Source organism: Mustela nigripes, chromosome 3 (genome assembly GCF_022355385.1).
Source record: "Mustela nigripes isolate SB6536 chromosome 3, MUSNIG.SB6536, whole genome shotgun sequence".
NCBI lineage: Eukaryota > Metazoa > Chordata > Mammalia > Carnivora > Mustelidae > Mustela > Mustela nigripes.
The window spans coordinates 9,736,570-9,759,532 of NC_081559.1; the positions used below are offsets into that span (position 1 = coordinate 9,736,570).

At 38.8% G+C, this 22,963-nt stretch overlaps 1 protein-coding gene and 1 pseudogene across 3 annotated transcripts in view; one reads left to right on the forward strand and one right to left on the reverse strand.

Moving 5' to 3' along the window:
- Positions 1–22,963, forward strand: part of PLCL1 (phospholipase C like 1 (inactive)) — a 355,288-nt gene that overhangs the window by 117,363 nt on the left and 214,962 nt on the right. The window lies entirely within an intron of this gene.
- On the reverse strand, positions 5,793–6,191 carry LOC132014618 (small ribosomal subunit protein eS25-like; annotated as a pseudogene).

A 22,963-nucleotide genomic window follows, 5' to 3' on the forward strand; every position in this document is an offset into this window, starting at 1 on the left:
TGCCTGTCCGTTTACTGAATCACACCTACTGCCTGTCCGTTTACTGAATCACACCTACTGCCTGTCCGTTTACTGAATCACACTTACTGCCTGTCCATTTACTGAATCAAACTTACTGCCTAAAGTTGTTCCATTGCTATTTTTGTCCTGTAATAAACATGTCTCATTGAGTAAGAGAGAAGAGGAAGTCATCCCCATGGGGTGAATCTGCATGGAAGAGTGTGTAGTAATTTGTGCAAATGACTATTGGTCATAGAACTTCTGGAATAGAGAAAGATTCGTTACTATTGCTTTAGGTAAAAGCAGTAAAAGTAATTGAAAGTAGTTTGAAATGGAATATGTGCCATTTGGGTGCTTTTAACCAGATTATGCTTTTATAAAGAGAAGATAGTGGCCTTTTAGCATATGACTTACCACATATCTTAACCTCCCATTTTAAAGAGATGCTTTTGGAAATATCAGTCAAGGAGAATCTTCAGTTACTACATTGCTTCAAGAAACCATACAATTTTGGTTGTTAGAAACACGACTCCAAAAGATGTGTTTTTCACAAACTAGAATACATGCAAACTCTGTGACTGAACTAAAACTTCACATGCTTTGCAGTTGAGCTGTTGGGTGTGGTATCTTGAGAAAAAGATGTTTGGATTCTTTTATATTAAATGACTTTGTGTGAAAAATTAAGGGGTTAAAAATAAAATGAAATAACTCAGTCTTTTATTTTTCTCACTAATAGTTTATTGTGTGAAGAGACTTTCTTTTCCTCCTATGCTTTATCCTTTGATACTTTTCATCTCCTTGCAAGCTTAAGAGAAGTGATGTACAATTCATAGGTCCGCAGTTTATCAATTTGTATCAAACAGCTACTTTTATCAGTGGCCAGGCCGGCTGAGCTACAAAGTACAGACATTGAAATTTCTGAATTCTGTAATCCAATAGGTCATTTCCCTCTGTAATTTTTAGAGAACCATTTTTGCACCACCCAGACACATTTTGAGGGGCGTTTGCAGTTTTATTAATCGCATTTGTAACTTACAGAAATTCTTACCTAAGGAGAAGGATGGGTAAAGTTCTTCAAAGTTTTTTTAAAGTTTTTTATTCTATCTGGAAAGGCTTTATTTGACTTATTGTATCTTCTATTCTCCTTTTCTATAGAGATAGTCTGTTGAATAATGTAGAAAGCCACTCTTTGTGATATTCAAGCTTTAATTATCAAAGTTCGGAGAGAGCAGATGCTGTGGACATCAGGGTAATGATGGGCACGGAAGGTAAGTGAAGGGTTAGGGCTAAGTCATATTCTGTGCTTGCTCTCTTAACTTTTGCATGGATAGATTCTGACTGTGTTGAAAATAAGGGCCACCTTGACAGGTAAATGAAAGTAGGTGGTGTCTCAGAAGAGAAGATACAGACTAGGCAGTGTCTATTGCCAGCTGCCACACCCAGCCTCTCTTTGTCCCTATAGAAGTGTTTAGATCAGGTCTGTGGAAGTCATACTCATTCTGTTCTTCCCTATTGCCCAACTCACTGCAGAGCAGCAGTCTGGAGGAGTTGCTATAATTTATACTACTCAGAGCACATTTTATTTTTTAAAAGAGGATTAAAGTCATTAACCTGGACTAGAATTACAGGGGGCTCAGCTGTTGCTTATAAGGCTCAGCAACTTAGAAGTCTGGTCCTTAATGATGTCACTAATCTCTCCACCCAAGTTCCACCCATTTTCTTCTCTTTCATGGCAGAAGCTACCAGTACCTTTACACGAATGGGCCTGGTGGATTTTGTCTTCCTGTTTAGAGATGGCCTTATTAAGCACGATTTTGGGGGTATTAGAATGGACTTCTTGCCCTTTTCCAACTAACCTATCTGCTAACCAACTAACAACCAACTTTTCACCAACTGAGACCATGGGTCAGAGCCCTTTATTCCCCAGGTTTAAAGCCGCTGTGATGTATAAATGACTATGTAAAATTCTTTCTTGAATGTTTCTATTACTACAAGGTCAGTTGAACAAGGCTGGGAAATGAAGAGGTTTAACCAACTGAGCCTCCCAGGTGCCCGGGAAATGAAGTTAAAGATGTTCGGGGAAGTTATTGAAACTACAGGGCTCTAGTCACTTTACAGTATATCCCCAATTTTGTTGAGGGCTAGATTGTTAAATATATTTCATGGAGCAAAATTGGGCTATTTTAGAATAAATCCTATCGAGTAGTGAATGAATAAGACATGTGTGACTTAAGGATCCAAAATATTTCCAAGTTTGTTTTAGGCTTCTGGAAGTCTCCCCGTACTTTCCCTGTTTGACCATTGCTACTCATGTTGACTGCAGGGCCACTCAACAGTGACACATTACACAGAGTCACCATCTGGTGAGATGTGGGTAGTTTCAGTGCTCTGGACCTGTGAAAGGGGGCTGTGCTGAGAACCAGGGTATTAGCTTGTGATGGTTTAGGAATTGTTATCCTGAGATATCTCTCTGCCACACCAGACAGAGTTATTCTCCCTTTCTAGATACTTTTGGCTTTCTTGATAACTCATTATAGTGTGTGTGTGTGTGTGTGTGTGTGTGTGTGTGTGCAGAAAGGTGTTTTTAATATAGTTTAATTCGAGAGCTATTTCGTAGTCACCTATTACGATTAAGAGACTGTTTCGGGCACTGCAGGGATTTGGAGGGAGGCATAAAGATGGTGCCTTGAGTTAGTATTGAAGTGGGGTGGGGAGATGGGGCTCACAATGGTGAAGAAATAGAAGACAGCATTTTAAGCATTTTGCTATATTAAAAGAAAGGAAGATCTCATCCACCAGGGAAGGTATCCTGATTTACTCACGTCTGCTGGTTTTTGTATTGTTTTCTCCTTCTCCTCCTTTGGTGAGGCTTAGGATCAATCTATAAAAAGTGAAAAATTAATAAAGGAAGTATTTTAAAGTACCTGCTCTTAGGAACAAAGCACATATGAGTGGAGCAGTTACGAGCTCTTTAAAGGGCTTGCCCTTGACTTAAAAGAGAACTTTCAAAATGGGCACCATTTCTTAGCGGATTCTTAATTATTCAGGAGCTCGTTACCCAGTTGGAGAATTATCTAAGTTGCCCTCTTTTTCTCCTCCTTTTATTTTTGCCTCTCATCTGATCTTTGTGTCCTTTTTATATATTAATTCCTCCATAGCTGGGAGGAAGGAGAATAAAAAGATTAATTGCAAACCTTTAGGTAGATTGGTTAGGAAAGGGCTCTGATGTTTGGGCAAAATGAGAGTGATTGACAAATTGCCTATTTGTTCTGGTCCGTTATCATCATGGGTAACGACTGATGGAAACCAATGGAACTGGGCCTGCTGGATGACTTAACATCAAGACGCAGGAGGAAGGCTCTTAATGTTCATACTTTTTCTTTGTTTTATACATTGTGCCAATAGCCTGCATCATATAATGATTTTGTAAAGTCTTTATGCTTTTTTTTTAGTCCACTATTTAAATTTTGGAGTCTAAAGTAAATAATCTGGGTTAAAGTGGTTATAGCAGCAAGGATACATGCTGTGAGATGCTTCCAGAAATCCGCAAGTTAAATATGAGTATTTTGGCTCTAATGCACCTTAGCCAATTAGAGTTTATGGCAGCTGTCATTTAATATTAGTGGCCTATTGGGGATGCCTGGGTGGCTCAGTTGGTTAGGCAGCGGCCTTCGGCTCAGGTCATGATCCCAGAGTCCTGGGATCGAGTCCCGCATCGGGCTCCTTGCTCAGCCGGGAGCCTGCTTCCCTCTCTCTCTCTCTGCCTGCTGCTCCCCTTGCCTGTGCTCTCTCTCTCTCTCTGTGTCAAATAAATAAAAAGAAACAAAAAAAAAACATTAGTGGCCTATAGTGAAAAGATGAATACCTTAAAATGAATATGTTTATGGTTCCTTCTCTTAAGATAACTCGTTTGGCTGGCCAGCAGGTGGTTTTTGTTAGGATCCGTTCTAGGATATAAATGGACAGGAAATGGTCTTCCAAGGTATTTCTTTCTTCAGCTCTTTTAAAAAAGTAATGTTAGCAAGGGATAATAAGATAAAATGCCTATTGGATCCCTGAACCCACTTTCTTCTTCTTCTTCTTCTTTCTTTTGTTTTAAGATTTTATTTATTTGAGAGAAAGAAAGAGAGAGCATGAGTGCACAAGTAGGCAGAGCAGGAGGCAGAGGGAGAGGAGAGTCAGGCTCCCCACTGAGCAGGGAGCCTGACATGGGACTCCATCCAGGGACCCTGGGATCATGACCAGAGCTGAAGGCAGACGCTTCACCCACTGAGCCACCCAGGCGTTCCTCCCTGAACCCACTTTCAATTAGTTCATGGAAGTGTGTAAATGTGCAGCTGGGGAGTGTTCCTTAGAGCCGAGAAGATTACTGTGCATGTTTTTGGCTTTGTGAAGGCAGCACATCCACAACACCTTTCCCAGAACCATGGCAATCAAGTCAGAAGCTTCTCTCTCTCTTTCTTACATTCAAAAACACTATCAAAATGATTAATATAATTTGAATGAGTGAGTACTTTCAGATAAGAGAGACATACGTTAAAATTCTAACCTCTGGATAAAATTTTATAAAGCCCTTTTCTCTCTTATCTTACCTCCTTTACTAGCTCCTTATATAGATTGCAGTCACCAACACCCTAAGATGTTCTCTGCCATTTTGGCATCTAAATATCTCAGAGATTGTTTGGATAAAGACATCTTAGAAATGAACTTTAGACATGGAATTTTGAAAACACATATGAAATATACACAATTACAATGAAAGATTAAACAGAAATATCTGAATGTTTCACATAAGCATTAAAGAATGTATTAAAGTCAATTAACCTCAAAGGGAAAGGCCATAAAATAAAACCAATAGACAGACCAAAAGAATTATGATTTTTCCTTGTGGAGGAATGATTGACTTGGTACACCATACTGTTCCCTAAGAATTTAGGATGGTATTTGGATGGTTGTGCTGGTTTTGTACTTTATACTGGGGATGTGGTGGGTAATGATTCCAAGGGTGATGACTGAGTAGAGAAGTTACTTTCAAATTACCTCTGGAACAAACTTGTTTGAATTCAAACTTATCCTTTCATTTCTGATGTGACAGCACCATGTTTATGTCTCACATGTATTGAAAATTTTCCATATTTAAATTTTTTTTTAAGATTTTATTTATTTATTTGACAGACAGAGATCACAAGTAGGCAGAGAGGCAGGCAGAGAGAGAGAGAGAGAGAGAGGAGGAAGCAGGCTCTCCACGGAGCAGACAGCCCGATGCGGGGCTTGATCCCAGGACCCTGGGATCATGACCTGAGCTGAAGGCAGAGGCTTTAACCCACTGAGCCACCCAGGGGCCCCTCCATATTTAAATTTCTTGATCTTCCTCTAGAAATAGCTTCTCTTCTGGTCTTCATAAGTAAATAATACCTCTATCTTCTTAGAAACTTGGGAGCCACCTTTGACGACTCCCTCCACATTTAGTGTATCATCAATTCACCTTGACTGCACTTTCAAAGTGTGTCCTTTTTAAAAAGGTTTTTATTTAAATTTCAGTTAGTTAACATGCAGTGTAATATTAGTTTCAGGTATTATAGTGATTCAACATTTCTGTACAACATCTGGTGCTCATCACAAGTGCATTTCTTAATCCCCATCACCTATTCAACCCATCACCCCAAAGTATACCTCTTTACTTCCCCAACTTCTCAACCCCACCGCCTGAGCCTGGACTTCTGCAGTAAACTCCTAAGTGATTTTATAACTTCCATGTTTTACTTTTTTTTAATTTAGTGAAGTTTTGTCTTTTAAGATGTACAGCTGGTGGGATCTGTTTGTGCATCTTCACCGGCAGCTGGGGCATCTCTACTCTTGGTGTTTCTGGTGTAAATTACTTGAGCTCTGTGCTTTGAAATCAGTTTAATAAGTCCTTTACTAAGGAAATCCTGAAGGTCTGCCCTGGCCAGAGGACCTTGAATCCTTAGTCTCTCAGAAACAAAGCTAGGGTTATAAGCTTGTAGTTGGGAATTTCCTTGTAGAGTTTTGTTGCTTTGTTAAACAAGACCAGGCTATTGAGCTTGTCCCCAACTTTGCCTTTGGACCACTTTCTTCTTTTGACTTTGCCCCAAGATTTGTTCACTGGGTCTTTGTCTTTTTGGCTTTGACTTTCTGTCATATTTCCTCTTCTTGTTGCCTTTGGGTGACATTGTGAAGCTCAGAGAGCAGTGGCCACCCCTGCAACCCTGCTAAGATGTCAGACAAAAAGAAAGCTAACTTCCATGTTTTTCTTTCTTCAAACTCTTCTCCACACAATGATTAGAACTGGGATAAGCCATACCACTGCAATGTGGTATCCCCAAAATAGAATGTTTCAACCAAGGTAGACATTTAATTCTCTCTCAAGTAATATTTAATCTAAGTGGGAGTTTTCAGCTAATGGTCTGTTCTACTATTGTCAAAACATGGTTTCTATTTTGGGCCATAGACTCCACTTGTTACTATCTTCTAGCATCAGGTAAGAGGGAGAGGTTCAGGGGAACATATATCTTGTTCTTTTTGGAGACTGCCTAGAAGCTTGGAGCATTTATATAACTTCCTGATGGTCACACAACTATCTGATGACAGAGCTCATGGATCTGAGGTTTGTGTGACTCCAAAGCCACGATATCACTCTTATGGGGAAAGAAAACCTATAGCTGTTGCACTCCAAATTAACATTGAACCTATTAAAATTCATATTTTGAAATAATTATGTAAAGTTTTAATGATTTATAGTATGACACTATTAAGAGTGAATGAAGATAAATAGACATAAGAATATTTGAAAAGTGTATCTGTGGATGATAGGAAACAAATATATCACCACTATAAGGGAAAAATACTCACCTTCTACTGATGGTATTGGAAACAGAGGTGTGAAAGAGAGTCTCTCTTGTGGGAGTTCTTAAATGTGTGGAGCAAAGTCCTCAATAAAATAAAAAACTTAATTTTCAATTCCATTTCTTGGTTATATTCTTTAAATAGTTCTAGTAGAGAGGTGTTACAAAGGGTAAGTGGCTCCTCTCTCAAGTTAACATCGAGTAGAGAATAGGGGAAGTCAGACCTCAGGATGCCAAAAGCTATGGCCTTAACCCTGGGTGCCGATCTCTGGCTACATCCATGCCTGGTATCAGTACTCTGGGGATGGGCCTTATATTGGTTCACTAAAACTGCTGTAACAAAGCATCACTGTGTAGGTGGCTCATAGTTATTTTTTTATTTTCAAGATTTCATTTTCTCATGATTCTGGAGGCCAGAAATCAGAGATCAAAGTGTCTGAGGGTTGGTTTTTGTAGATGGTAGATGGTAGTCCTTTCCTGCTCCTTCCCGTGGTCTTCCTTCTGTACCTGTCTGTACTTAATCTCCTCTTCTTCACTTTCTTCCCTATTTTTATAAGGATGAGAGCCCACCCCCGTGACCTCATTTTACCTCTTTAAAGAACCCATCTCCATGTACAGTCACATCTGAGGTACTAGGTATAGAACTGCAACACATGAATTTTGGAGAAACACAATTCTGCTCATAACAAGGGCAAAGAATCATTGCTTTTAAGCCCTGCCCCACAGGTGGTCCTGTGTAGGATTTTCAAACCTTTAGAATCACCTGAGTAGCTTTAAAAAAGTGAAAAATGGGGTATCTGGGGGCTCACTCATTAAGCATCTGCCTTTGGCTCAGGTCATGGACCCACGGTCCTGGGATCAAGCCCCATGTCAGGCTCCTTGCTCAGTGGAAAGCCTGCTTCTCCCCTACTCCCCCTGCTTGTGTTCCCTCTCTTGCTGTGTCTATCTCTGTCAAATAAATAAATAAAATCTTTAAAAAAAAAAAAGGAGAAGTAAAAAACACCAATACTTAGGCATCACCCGCAGAGGTTTGATTTGATCTGTGTGGGATGGGGTATTAGTTTCTAAAAGCTTCCTGGTAACTTAAATGCATGGCTGGACTTTGAACACCACTGTCCTAATGGTTCTATTTCTTAACTGTGTAAAGGAAAGCACATTTCTTATCTTTCTCTAGATTTTCTTTTTGAAAATTCATTAAGAAACACAGCTCCTTTTTAATGAAAGATGTGTATTCAACAAAGTAATATTCAGGTCTAAAAAAAGAGCTAAATACTTCTAAGGTGGTATAGTTTCAAATGTCAAGCGTGGGTTTTGCAATATGCATTAGGCTTACGGTGTTTTTCTGCTTAATGAAAATAAATCAAAGAAACTTGGGTATATTCCTCAGAAAACCAATGAAGTTAGGTAATTGACACTCTATTGATTAAGTTGACTAAAATGTCATACCTTTTAGTGAGGAATTTTTAAAAATGTAACTTTGTTTTACTTTATTCTTTTTTAGTTCACAGAATTTCCCTTTCAGCAAATGGAAAGTTCATTTCAATTTTTTTTTATTATTGCACTATAGTTGACATACAATGTTATATTAGTTTCAGGTGCACAACATAGTGATTTGACGATTCTCTACATTGCTCAATGCTCACCACGTAAGTATAGTCACTGTCTGTCACCATACAACATTATGAAAATATTATTGACTAGATTCCCAATTCTGTATTTTTTTATCTCTGTGACTTATTTATTTTATAACTGGAAGTTTGTACCTCTTAGTCACTTTTTCCTATTTCTAGTGAGAAAATTTCTCGATTAAAGTAATGTTTTTTGGCTTTCAGAAGGAGGCTAGATTTTCCTTTCCAGATGATATCAAAATCTGATAGAAATTAATTGATTTAATCAGGCCTATTTCTGTGTTTTGAAGTGAAGCCACTTATCTGGCATTTTTCATTACAGCTTGACAACAGTTGGCTGCTTCCCAGAATGCAGTACTGTGACAGAGATTATTTTATGAAGTCATGGATCAGCTGCTTTTGTAACTTGCTTTAATTGATTATGTGTACATTACTTCACTCTCTGGGCTTAAAAGAAGACTGCACTTGAGTGAGGAAACAGTTGATAATTGATAAAAGACCATTTCTATTATGCTATGTTACACTGTCTTTCCCATTGTGCCTTAATAGTATATTTGGGTTTCAGTTTTTTTGAAAGTTGTTTTTAAATACTGTAATTTCTATTTTGACTGAATTGTGTAGCTTTAGAAGCAATATTTAGGATCACAAAAACCATTTGAACTATAGAAAATACTGTTCAGTAGTGTAGTTGATTTTTATTTGTCCTTTCTCTTTGATGATTTCTGACAGAGATCTGAGGAAGTGAGCTTTTTTTTTTTTTTTTTTTTTTTAGTTTTTTTTTTTTTTTTTTTGGGGGAGATAAAAGGAAGTGTGTTTTTTTTTTTTTTTTTTTTTCTTAAGGATTTTGTTTATTTATTTGAGGGAGAGAGAAAGCATGAGCAGGGGGAGGCAGAGAGAGAAGCAGACTCCCCACAGAGTAGGGAGCCCAACGTAGGACTCGTTCTCAGGACCCTGAGCTGAAGCCAGATGCTTAACCATCTGAGCCAACCAGGCATTCCAGAAAGTGAGCTTATAAGTAAAACTAAACAACAAGAAAAAAACCCAACTATTATTACAAGTGTGCAGTACATAGTCACTTCCTAAAATTGTGGGGTACCCATGTCTTGCTGGAACTATAAGAATTCCAAGGGCTGCCATTAAACTAGACCTAAGTATATCAATAAGCATAGATACCTCAGTTAGGAACACTTAAGAGTGCAGAAATTCACTAGCACAGACCCCAAACGGGGGAACCAAATAATATGTTTTTCTTTTATTCAAACCGAGGCCTGACCTGGGGCACAAGTGTCCACGTAGAGTGAGGTAGTGCTTTTCTCAGTGAAAGGTGCTGCTTTTGGTTAAGAATTGATTGAATAAAAAAGAATGAGAAATGAAGTTTTGCATTTCAGTTTTTATCATTTTCCCCATGGAACCAGGAGTGGAGGTTTGGTCAGCAACTCAAGGCTGCTGCAATTCTCAGTTATTGTGTGGATTGTTAGCCCTCACAGTTCTGTTTTCCCTCTCTCTGCCTTTTGCTGATGGAGGAAATAGCAAAACCTCAGAGATACGGCTCCTGGCAAACATTGCAGTTTGGCTTCCCTCATGCCCTTAATATTATTTTATCTGTATCTTGGGGATCACCATCCATTGGCTTTAGACTGAATACTCATAAAGATGTCTTGGGAAGCCTTTAAAATTGATCCCTCAGTTTTATCCTGGACTTAGTGAATCAGACTTTCTGAGGAAGAGAATATGGAATCTTTGTTTGACCCTCTTCTGGGTGATTCGTGGTGTGGCCAGTTTTTCGCTGGTCCAGGAATGGTCTCTGGGGACTTGTGCTCTGTTCTTGCAGAGTGACTGTTCTCAATTCCTTCCAATCCTCTACGTTTCCAGCCCTAACTTCGGCCTCAGAAGATGACTGGGTTCTTCCTTTCATTCGAAAGTAAGTCCATTCTGAAACTATCCCTCATGTCCCCTTTGTTTACCTCAGAAACATGTCTCTAGTTATCGTCTTGCTTTGAATTTCACAGAAAAGGGCTCCCTGATCAAAAAATAAACTCTACTTTCTTTTCAGTTTATCCATTATCATCTTTTTTTTTTTTTTAGGATTTTATTATTATTATTATTTTTTTTTGAAAGAGAGGGAAGATGAGGAGGGGGAGGGGCAGAGGAAGAGGGACGAGTAGAATCCCCGTTGAGCGGGGAGCCAAAAGCCAGTCTCAATCCTAGGAGCTTGAGATCATGACCTGAGCTGAAATCAAACCTTTAACTGACTGAGCCACCCAGGCACCCCTATCACCCCTATCCATTTTCATCTTTAATTTCCCTTCACACCACCATCTAATGTTTTTTTCCTTCCTTCTTTTCTTCCTTCCTTCTTTCTTTCCTTCCTTCCTTCCTTCTTTCCTTCCTTCCTTCTTCTCTCTCTCTCTTTCTTCCTTCCTTCCCTGCCTCCCTTCCTTCCTTAATTGTACCACTTCTCTTTGCCTTAGCACAGCACAGGTTTCCCCTCTCTGGAAAATTCTCCTCCCCCCATAATCCCTGATACTATTCAGTTTCTCAGTCTTTTCCCCACCAAAATTTCAGAAAGAACGGTATATTTCTTCCTTGCCACTAAGCTTCGGGGCTCCTGTTTTTAATCACTCTAACCCCCCACCAGTAATTTCCTCTAATTATGAAATCAATTTTCTTTTCTAGAAGTTAGAGTGACATTTCAAAGCAGGAAATAGAATGTATGAAGAAAACTGTAAAAAGAACATTTTTTTCTATCTTCTTTAGAAAATAAAATTGGAAATTCAAAAAGGATACATAAATTTTATCTATTATGAACATTTGATGAGTAAGAATCGTTGTCCCAATAAAGATTCTGGCTTCCCCCAAAAGATAAGGTTGGAAGATAAATCTGTCCTAATTTATCCTTGACATAGTCATCACAAGTAATCTCGTCTAATGATCCATAACTAAGGCTTTGACTACACAGTACCTGATGATGGATACTCAGATAGTTTACTGCAAGGTGTTTTAAACAGATCTCTCCTCATTTGGATTTGTCTGGTTACAATGCAGGAATCCCATTATTACTAGAATATCAGAATAATTGCCACATTCTCTGGAGTTGCCCATAATTTATAAACTATTTTATTTTTCGTTATTCCTTTATTTCTTAATTATTTAAATTAAAAAATATGGTGACAGTATGAAAATTATTAAGTCAAATATTTTTAATAGAGCATATGACAAAAACAATATTCTTTTTTCTCTTCTCTTACTGCCTTGTTTCACTTAACTGGAAGAACCACTTCAATGTGTTTAGATATTTGTTCTGGCATTTACTTCCTTATTTGAAAATAATATACCTCTTGATTAATCATTTTTACTTTCTATTAAGCTATATGATTACCTTTACTTTCTTATACCTCTTCTTTAAATTCAAAATCCCACACAAATTGCTGTTATTTCCAAGCATGCCCTGATTTGAAATGTGTATACTACAAAACCACGCTAAATAATTTGGTTTATGTAATAAAGTAAAAAATTTCACTTCCTCCTTATAATTTATTATGTCTAAATTTTTAGTAACATCTTTTCCCATTATCTTCTTATGACTATGTCAGTGCTTTCCGCAGTTGAGTGATCTCCTGTGTGACTGCATTTCTTTTATTTTTTTGTTCTTATTTTTAGCTGGAGTTAATAATTGCCTCATTTCCCCCCCCTTTAATGTTCTTGGAATGCTGTGTCTTCTATCCTCTAACAGTTCTGCGAAATATCTCCAGTACTGTCTTCTGTATGCTCAAGTCTCTGCCTCCTACCCCAGTGTGCACTGTGTTCAAAGGGCCCGAGGCACAGCTGTCACTCTGGGAGGGCCCACTGCTTCTTCTTGTTTTCTAAATTCATGTCCTCTTCCTTTTTAGTTTATTTTTTTTGGTTTTGGTAAGGCATAACTTGCAATGGCTTCTTGAAAAAGTGTGCTTGGGAAGTGAATTTTTTAAAAACTTTGCTTGTGGACTTCACCACAGGATGATTAGAGGAGTTAGCTAGATCTTTTGTTGAGGGGTCTACCCACCCACAAAATACCTTTAATACATAAGTCTTTTCTCTTAGGCAGTTTAGTTTCACCAGAGAAGGTTCCTCAATCCCTTGACAAGGGGAATGCAACCTGAAGGCGTTCTCTGTGATTGTTGCACAGATTTTCTTACACTCATTTTCAGCATTGTCCCCTTCACTTGCCCTCTTCCGTGACTGCTGTGCCTGAGTCTGAAACCCCTGTCACTTGCTTTCTCTGGAAAATAAAGCTCAGATTTCTAGTGGGTACTGAAGGTTAGAACTTGGGAGCTGTGGTGTGCTGGGAGATGTTTAACAACTAGCTCTCTAAAAAAATCCAAAACAAAACAAAACTCAGATTTGTAGCATTTGCCACCTTCTCCAAATATTCATCCTATAGTTGCTTTCCAGCTCAATACGAGGTCACTGCAGAATTCCCTCTTGCAAGCTGGTACAAACCAGTGGCAGCCCGCCAGCGATTGAAAGAGTCTAAAAATCCCTTCACTTTAGCGAGGGCCCTAACTTTCATCTTCCAGAGTACCTAGCATCTCCGTTTCGTGAGCATTTCCAGGGGCAAATTGGCTTGCTTCTTGTAGCCATTGGCTTCACTTTTCTCGTCTCTGCTAAAATGTTCCCTCCATCTGCTTTCCATCTTCAAATGTTGGATTATAGTCACTTCTTCATTTCACTGAAGTTGGAGTTTGTGTTTTTGTTTCCTGTCATCTTTGTGGTTTCAGAATTTTGAGAGCAGAAGGGAGCAAAAAGATGCCTTTATGTTGCCATCATGAAACCAAAAGTTCTACTCATTTTTCTAAATAAAAGCTAGAATGACAAAATGACACCTGTTGTTGTTAAGAATATTTTGAATAATCTTGTCCAAATCTTTGAAAACCTAATTTACAGCATAAAATTTGGAGAAGGAATTTTTGACTTTGCTACATAGACCAAATTATTCAGTGCAGCTCTGTAGTACTTACAGTTCAGATCAGGGCATGCTTGGAAATTGCAGCAATTTGTGGTGGGATTTTGAACTTAAAAGATGTGAAAGAATGTGGATTAGGGGAGATATAGATCAAGTGTGGAGTTATCTTGTGTTGGACCCTCATAGGTTCTTTATCAGATATTGTAGCCAAAGGTAATACTGAGTTCTGAGGAAGGTAATTTTGGGGGGGAAATTGGGTGAGGGTGGGGATGGGGGCATATCAATTCAATTTTCAGATTAGAAATACAGAATTAGAAACATAGAATGTCCTTTAAAAATAAAGATTTTATTTATTTATTTAACAGAGAGAGACACAGTGAGAGAGGGAACACAAGGAGGGGGAGTAGGAGAGGGAGAAGCAGGCTTCCCGCTGAGCAGGGAGCCCGATGCAGGGCTTGATCCCAGGACCCTGGGATCGTGACCTGAGCCAAATGCTGTCGCTTAATGACTGACTCCCCAGAAACATAGAAAATGTCCTAATAAAATGTGTACCCCTTTTAGATGTTAATAGCAAAAACATCCCCCCCTTTTTTTTCTATTTTGGGGTCAACAATGATCTATAAGACAGGATAACATAGGGGTTAAGGCATAGAATTCTCAGTGTTTCGGTCTCAGGGTATGAATTTGCCAGATGCTAGTAGTCATGGGAATTGAGCAAGTGTCTTCATCTCTTGGTGCCTCAGTATTCTCATCTGGGAAGTTAAGATAGGACTAGAAAATTCTCATAGACTTGTTTTGAGGACTAAGTAAGTTAACATATTTAAGGCACTTACAGTGTGTGAAGCAAAGTAAGTGCTTGATAAGCAGTAGTTACTGTTACTCTTTCATCTGGCATTAGTAATAACCAAATTTACATTGGTTAATACTTATCTATTAAAATAGACATCAATATACATTAATGTCACATTAAAGTCATAATGTTCACGTTTTATTGGAGTCTGTTGTTTGTGATCCATAGTTCTCTTGTTGCTTCATCACCATCCCAATAATTTAATAGACAGAAAGTCAGCTCCAACTATGTACAGTTTTACTGTGCTAAATGCTGAGGTTATAGAGTTTCCCAAATGAACTCATTATTTGGAGAAGAAAAACAATATTAGAACCTTTCCTCATTCTTTTTTCATATTTTAAAAAAATAGTTTATTTATTTATTTGTGATAGAGAGAGAGAGTGATAGCATGACCAATGAGGAGGAGCAAAGGGAGAGGGAGAAGCAAACTTAGGGCTCGATTCCAAGACCCTGAGATCATGACCAGAGCCAAAAGCAGATGCTTAATTGACTGAGCCACCCAGGTGCCCCAGAACTTTTCCTCCTCGTCACATCAAAATAAACTCCAGATGGATCAAAGAGTTATACTTAAAAAAGAAAAATAGAGCCACAGAAATACAAATAGGAGGTATGGGTGAATATTTCAATGTATTTGATGTACAGGAAGCTTTTCTATTTTTTGACATAAAATCAGAAACATTAACACAAAAGATGGGTACATTTTCTAAATAAAAATTTAAGGGGCATCTGGGTGGCTCAGTGCGTTAAGGCCTCTGCCTTTGGCTCAGGTCATGATCTCAGGGTCCTGAGATCGAGCCCTGCATCAGGCTTTCTGCTCAGGAGGGAGCCTGCTTCCCCCTCTCCCTGCCCATCTCTCTGCCTACTTGTGATCTCTTTCTCTGTGTCAAATAAATAAATAAAATCTTACAAAAATAAAAATAAAAATAAAAATTTAAGTTGTGACTGAGGGAGGAATCATCAAAACAAAGTCAAGAGTGAAATGCAAACTAGGAAGAATAATGACAGCGCATAGGATACATACAATACATAAGAGTAAATTTAATTGCCAATTAACTGGAGAATGGCACACAGCCTAAAAGAAAACTACAAGAACAGGCCATTCACAGAAGAAGATGTTATAAATGTAAAGAGTTGCGAAGTTCTTCACTAAAATTTAAAGAAATTTAAATCAAACAAAAGATATTTTTCATTTATTGGGCATGGTGGTATGGGTAGAGTGGGGGGGGGGGCACATTTGAACAGAAAACCACCATTTCCAGGGTCCTGAGTCAAGGGAAAATATCCTTTGGGGGTGGGATTATTTTGGCTTCTGACCTGAGTGCCCAGCCCCTCCTCCCCGCTTATCTCTGCTTTCAATGTACCTTCTAGAGCGCTCTTTCCGTGCCTGTTTTTTCCTTGGAAAATGCCTTGCAGGTTACCTGAGATCTGATGAGGCTTCCAGCTGTACATTAGTCATACATAGCAATTACTTCACTTTCGTATGAGCCAAGCATGTCCGACATTTAAAATAACTGCCTTCTGAAGAGCTAGAGTTGACTGCTGTGTGGCCGTTTAGTTTGATTTTGATATTGTTTTCTGAGACCTTCTACTGTAGATCTCTGTATACATCTTCCTCAGGGACCCTGACTCTAGAGGAAAACAAACCAAACCAAACCATCAGAGCTTCTGGGGGAGAAAGTGACTGGACTGGTTCGTTTGTGGGCTCATTTATTCAATAAATATTTGTTGAGAACTTACTATGTGCTAAGTGTCAGATACTACTCTAATCATTGGGCATATAAGAGTGAACATATGTTTCTGTGGAGCTTATTCTGGGTGGGGGGAGGGACAGACAATTCACAAAATTGAATAAAAATTTCATATGGCTGCTGTGAAGAAAATAAAGTCAGGTAACAAAGAGTAGAAGGGTGCCTGGGTGGCTAGTATGTTAAGTATCTGTCTTCGGCTCAGGTCCTGATCCTGGGGTCCTGGGAGGGGTTCTGGGTTTGAGTCCTACATGGGGCTCCATGCTCAGTGGGGAGTCTGCTTCTTTCTCTCCCCACCCCCTCCTGCTGCTTTTCCTCTCTCTCTCTCTGTGTCAAACAAACAAACAAACAAACAAATAAATAAATCTTAAAAAAAAATAGAAGTGTAGAGGTAGATAAATGTATACAGATGCACACACATTACACACACACACACACACACACACACACACACACACTAGTGGTTCTCAAACTTTAGTGCGCATTTGAATCACCTGAAGGACTTATTAAAACATTAAGATTTCTGTGTTCCCTCCCTCAGAGTTCCTGATTTAATAGGGGCCTGATGTGGGGCCTGGAAATTTACATTTTTAAAAAGTTGTCAGGTGTTGCTGCTGCTGCTGTAGAGACGACACCTTGAGAACTACTGGTGTATGTTATTAGGTGGTCCCAGAACGCCTCCGAAGAGGTAATATATTTGGGTAATGAGAAGGAGCCAGTGAGATGAAGATGGTCAGTGTAGGAGGTAAGGGGTGGGAGTGAAGAGCTTTCTAGGTAAAGCAGAGAAACTGTGGTTTGAAGAAAGCAGAGAGGCTCATGAGTCTAGTAATGAATGGAGGGGACGGGGCAAGAGATGCAGTCAGAGGAAGATGTGGAGAGAGTCCTCTACTCTGAAAGCACACTTAAAAAAATCCAGAGTAACAACACAACAACAAGCCAGTGCTGGAGTCCACCTCCAGAGACTTTGATTTAATTAATCTGGATGGCACTTAGGTATTTTTAAAAGCTCTTTATGTGTTTCTGTTGAGCAGCCAAAACCGAGAATGATGGATACAGGCCCTTTGTAAGTGTGTAAAAGTTAAGATTTTGTATCAAGTGTGATGGGAAGCCATTGAGAAGTAGAGGACATATGTGGGTTTAGTTTCTAGATGCTAGAATGGATTTTGTAAGGGGTTAAGAGTGAATGAGGAGCCGAGTAAGAAAACGTTACAATTGTCTAGGTTAAAAGTGATATTGGCTGTGTTTACATGGCAGTGGTGGTTATGGTGAAAAATGGGATGCAGGATGGTGGATGGGATTTTAGTTAGAATAAAAGAGACTTGCTAGTGGATTGGATATGAGAAGTGAGAGAGAGGGAACATCAACTGTGATTCTAAGGCTACCTTTCAACTGGGTGAAAGGTGACACCATTAACTGTTAACACTGGGATAGATAACAGTTTTGGGGAGAAATAAGAAAGCTTTTATTTTGGTTTTGTTAACTCAAAGATGCCTTTAATAAGAGTGAAGCACTGGATGAGTTTTAGGGAAAGAGAGTGGGAATGAGGGTAAACCCATGCCTTGCTCCTTTGACAGGACTGTGTGATAGCTGGCTAGGAAAGGATTATTGTTCATGTAGATTTCACATGCTTCTTAAAAACAGTAACCTCTCCTCTAACTATGTGTTTTTTTAAATGGGTGAACACAATCATGGCAAGAACTTTCTAGAAAACCTGTGAGCTTGAGCTGGTGGGCATGTGGTGGGCCCTCAGTAAACATTTGTTGAATTAATCAACGAACAGTGAGTGAACTGGGGACTTTAATATATCAAGTCTATTTATCATTTTGGTGGGTGATGTGTATTCAGATTTCATTGTGTAGGGAATATAAATATCTGGTGGTTTCCAGTTAGATTATCATAAAATATTTAACTGATCAAATGAATCCAAAAGGGAAGAAGGTTTTTGGTGTAAGCTGTGTTGATTTCCTTGTGATACCCAAGAAAAAGGGATACTAAATTGAATCTCCTAAGACTTGTCTGGATTTCTAGTTACATGTCTCTTTGTCTTTTTTATTTTTCTCATGAGCCAGTGTCACCTGTGGTTTTAGCAGAATCAGATCAGATTTGGAACCCGCCTTCATAGAAAGATACCTTGTTTCTCTGTATATCATGGTGAAGAGAGGTTTGGGGGCAGTGTACCTATAAGCCATCTTTAGGCAGTGTACCTAAAATGCAGTGTGGAATGTGAGATAGTAGGCGACTTATCTGAGAAGTCAAAGATAATAAACATTTGCCTATGAGTGCCTTTTCTGATGAACCAAAAGTCAGAATTTGTTTCTGAAAAGGAGGGTCAGTTCCTACAAATAGAGAGATCAGAGAAGAAGCTGAGAATGGTTGCCAGACTGTATTCAGATGCCCAAACTTGTGAACAAACATGTGGAGTCCCTCCCTGGTTCAGGCTGCCCTGTCCCTAAATCATGGAGTGGAGAGCTGCTCAAACTCATTTCTCCTTATTAGCTCCATTTAGGGACAAATTATTCTGCTTCAGTCTTGCAAAATGGGAAAGAAGTTGAATCCATATCTTAACATCTATCATCTAAGTTCTGAAGGGAGGGGCAAGCTCTGTTGGTAAAAATAGGTTGATAATTCACTTAGGAGCACAAAGTGAAACAAGGAACATATTGGAGGCTTGACCCAAGGTTGAAGAGGAGAGGGGTAAGTTGACATCCTGCTATGAGGAAGAAAGTTTGTTGCACTCTTTCCAAAGGGGTAAATTGAGAGAAGAGAGAGAAGCTTACAGATGCTGCACAGCTGGGTGAAGGGATTTGTGGAAATGGTACAGTGGTAGGATGGCCAAAAGATAACTTAGGAAGAAATACTCTGTGTTCAGTTTGAAATTGTTTGCTTTGCTCTTGTATATACTCCTTTTATATCTCTTTTGAAATAATTGACAAAGACTCTTATATTCATTGAAGTTTTATGTGAGTAAAGCTTGAGTTTGGCATTAGGTCGAATGGTGGAGACAGACAAGTCTGTGAAGTAGGAGTTGAACTGACCTTGAGAATGCAAGTTCTGTCTAATCCTTACACTCTACACACCTAACAAATCCTCAGAAGTTTTGCACAGGACTTTGGTGGGAGACCCAAACCCCAGTTGACTCTTGAGTTGTGAAATTTTGGATAGCAAAGATGTTTTCTCTTGAAAAATCTAGGGTTCTTTTTCTTTTAAATTGATTTGGGCCCCAGGGGCTCTTCTTCAGTTTTACTAGATGTTTCATTAAACCCATGACCCTGACTCATGAGTTTTTCCACTCTTTGCTTCTCCAGCTTGTGCAGTCTCCTTTGTCTGATCTCCCTTTGTCTTGGATCTGGTTCTCCTTCCCTTGCTCCTGTGGCTTTGTGCAAGATCAATTCTTCAGTTCTGTACCTGGATAGGGAACTGTTGTACCCTGTCCAGTCCCTGAACCTGGAAGACCTCTGATCACTCAGGAAGGAAGATTAGACATGACTAGTATTCTGGGAATTGTTTACCTGAGTGTGAGTATGGGTAAACATTTGTTTTCCAAAGATCATGTTTACCATGATCACATGGATTTCAATAGGTGAGGATTTATGGCATATCAAATGATAGCAAGAGAGGAAGAAGACAACAAAATATTCATTATTAGCCATCTTGTAAACCCCAGAACCAGTGCCTTGAAAACATTTTGTGTACTGCAAATATCAAAGTCAGCACATATGTTTTTAGGGGAAATGATTAAAAATGCTAATATAAGATAATTTAAAAATATTTTAATATTTCTACTGAGTCTATTTTGCTACTTCAGAATTTGCTAAATATAAGGAGGCAGAATTGCAAGCTAGGAAAGTGGTTTATATGTGCACACTGACCTTTTGACTTCACTCTACCGGTTGCTTAATATTCTTCTATAAAGAAATTGTTTCCAATAATAAAATTGCATTGCAAAAACTTCTTAGGTTATCTGAGACCAAAATTAGACATCTAGAATAACAAGAAAATAATTTGTGCCTAAGGGCTGCTTTAGACAAGAGAAGCACAGTTGTGAAATCATTGTAAATGCATTTCTTCCTGTAGAATTTGCTACTTAGGAGGTTCATTGTGTTTCAGCAAGTCTAGAGTGGGAATGGTAGAAATAGAGGCCTGAGGAGATGAAGGATACAATAGGGTACCTGACTTGAATGGTTATACATTTTATGGCCTGTGATTAAATTTGGTGAGGGTTTAGTTACAAAATGAACAAACACATATGTTTTCATACCATGCTGATTACTAATATAAAAATTGCATATAAATACCTGTAGTGGATTGCCTTTGTTGTCTATCCAGCACTATCCTCAGACTTTCTTTTGGGAACAGTGCCTCCTTACGTTTGGGAATGGCTCAAGCTTCCAGTTGGCACTGCCTTGTTCTTTATATGATTCTTTCCTACTCTGTCGTTTCTCTTATCACCACTGTGGGCCACAGTGGACCGATCAGTAGTGGGCATCTGACTCCAGCTGGTCCTTCCCCTGAAATTTTCAAATGAATTAGGAAAAATTTCCTTTGGGCTGGGGGAGTTTATAAAGTGTGAATCCTGGGAGCTTCTGATAGCTGTGTTTGCTGCCCAGAAAAGGAAACCAATCTACAGTAAAAGGATCAGACTGTGAAAAGAAGCATCTTCGTGTAGTTTGAGTGTTAGTCCCTTAAAAACATAGGTACTTTAGTGTGCTTCCTATATATCTTTACTCTGCTTAAGCTGATCTAAGCTTGGTTTTTGTTACTTAGCAAAAAGAATCCTGATGAACACACAGGCACTTTATGCAGGAAAGTTGTTTCATTAAAGGCTGACAGTCTGGCATCAAAGTAATTCTGAGGTTTCTAACCTTCTGAACTGGTTGGTTGTTGGACATGACTGAGGAACATGAACTTGGGTCGGTAGGAGTCCCATTGATTAAGTGATTGATTGTATTCTGATAAATACTTAATGGGCCATATCACCAGTCAAGAGACCTAAAGACTAATCAAGCTCTTTTGGTTGGTAAGGACAGGTGTCCAAACTCATTCTGTCTGTGTGATGAGTGTTCATGATCAATTTGCTGGGAATGATTGGACCCTATCCTGTGTCTCCTGCCTGTGTAAATAGATCCTTTCTCAAGCATGAGTTAGGACAACCTTGGAGTATACCCTTGAAGCTGTTTATTGGCAATATAGGCAAGTAGTGCAAATTTATGTCCTATCTTAAACTTTCCCAGCTCTAAGTCCATACTTTCTTTCTGATGAGCCAAAGAATGTGATAAACTGCTCTCTGCTAAAGTGAAATTCATTGATAATGACTTATTTTGTTTCCCTCTCCAATTAGTACTCACCTTTTAATTCACTGGAGCAAGCTACTTGTGGATTTAAGGTGTGATAGTAAGAGAGGGGGAGAAATTACTTTTTTTTGTGGAAGGAGCACCTAATTTTCAGTAGGAGAAGCCATTAGGTTTACCAATGCTGAAATTCTTCCTACTGGTGAGCCTCTCATAGAACATTTCCCTTTTTGGTAAATAGTATTTTATATCATGGATGTATTCTGATGTGGATCCTACATTCTTGCTTTTCTAGGAATTAATCATATTTCCATATAGTATAATAATTTGTACCATTTGTAGAGAACTACCATGTCCTAGATACTGCTAGAAACTGATAAGTTGGCTGTTGTGGACATTTGGGTTCATGTGCCCCTTCAGATCAATACATTTGTATCTTTAGGGTAAATACCCAGTAGTGTGATTGCTGGGTTGTAGGGTAGCTCTGTTTTCAACTTTTTGAGGAACTTCCATGCTGTTTTCCAGAGTGGCTGCACCAGCGTGCATTCCCACCAATAGGTAGGCGTGTTCCACTCTCTCTGCATCCTCGCCAACATCTGTCATTTCCTGACGTGTTAATGTTAGCCATTCTGACTGGTGTGAGGTGGTATCTCACTGTGGTTTTGATTTGTATTTCCTTCATGACAAGTGATGTGCAGCACTTTTTCATGTGTCTTTGGCATTTTGTATATCTTCTTTGGAGAAATGTTGTTCATGTCTTCTCATTTCTTGACTGGATTTTTTGTTCTTTGGGTGTTGAGTTTGATAAGTTCTTTATAGATTTGGATACTAGCTCTTTATCTTATAAGACATTTGCAAATATCTTCTCCCACTATTTTGGTAGCCTTCAGCTTTGTTGATTGTTTCCTTTGCTTTGCAAAAGGTTTTGATCTTGATGAAGTCCCAATAGTTCATTTTTGCTCTTGCTTCCCTTGCCTTTGGTAATGTTCCTAGGAAGAAGTTTCTGTGGCTGAGGTCAAAGAGGTTGCTGTCTGTGTTATCCTCAAGGATTTTGATGAATTTCTTTCTCACATTGAGGTCTTTGATCCATTTTAAGTCTATTTTTGTGTGTGGTATAAGGAAATGGTCCAGTTTCATTCTTCTGCATGTGGCTGTCCAATTTTCCCAATACCACTTGTTGAAGAGACTGTCTTTTTTCCATTGGACATTCTTTCCTGCTTTGTCAAAGATTAGTTGACCATAGAGTTGAGGGTCCATCTCTGGCTTCTCTATTCTGTTCCATTAATCTATGTGTCTCTTTTTGTGCCAGTATCATACTGTCTTCATGATGACAGCTTTGTAATAGAGCTTGAAGTCTGAAATTGTGATTCCACCAACTTTGGCTTTCTTTTTCAACATTCCTCTGGCCACTTGGGGTCTTTTCTGGTTCCATATAAATTTTAGGACTATTTATTCCATTTCTTTGGAAAAAGTTGCTGGTATTTTGATAGGGATTGCATTAAATGTGCAGATTGCTCTAGGTAGTGTAGACATTTTCACAATATTTGTTCTTCCAATCCAGGAGCATGGAACATTTTCCTATTTCTTTGTGTGTTCCTCAATTTCTTTCACGAGTACTTTATAGTTTTCTGAGTACAGATTCTTTGC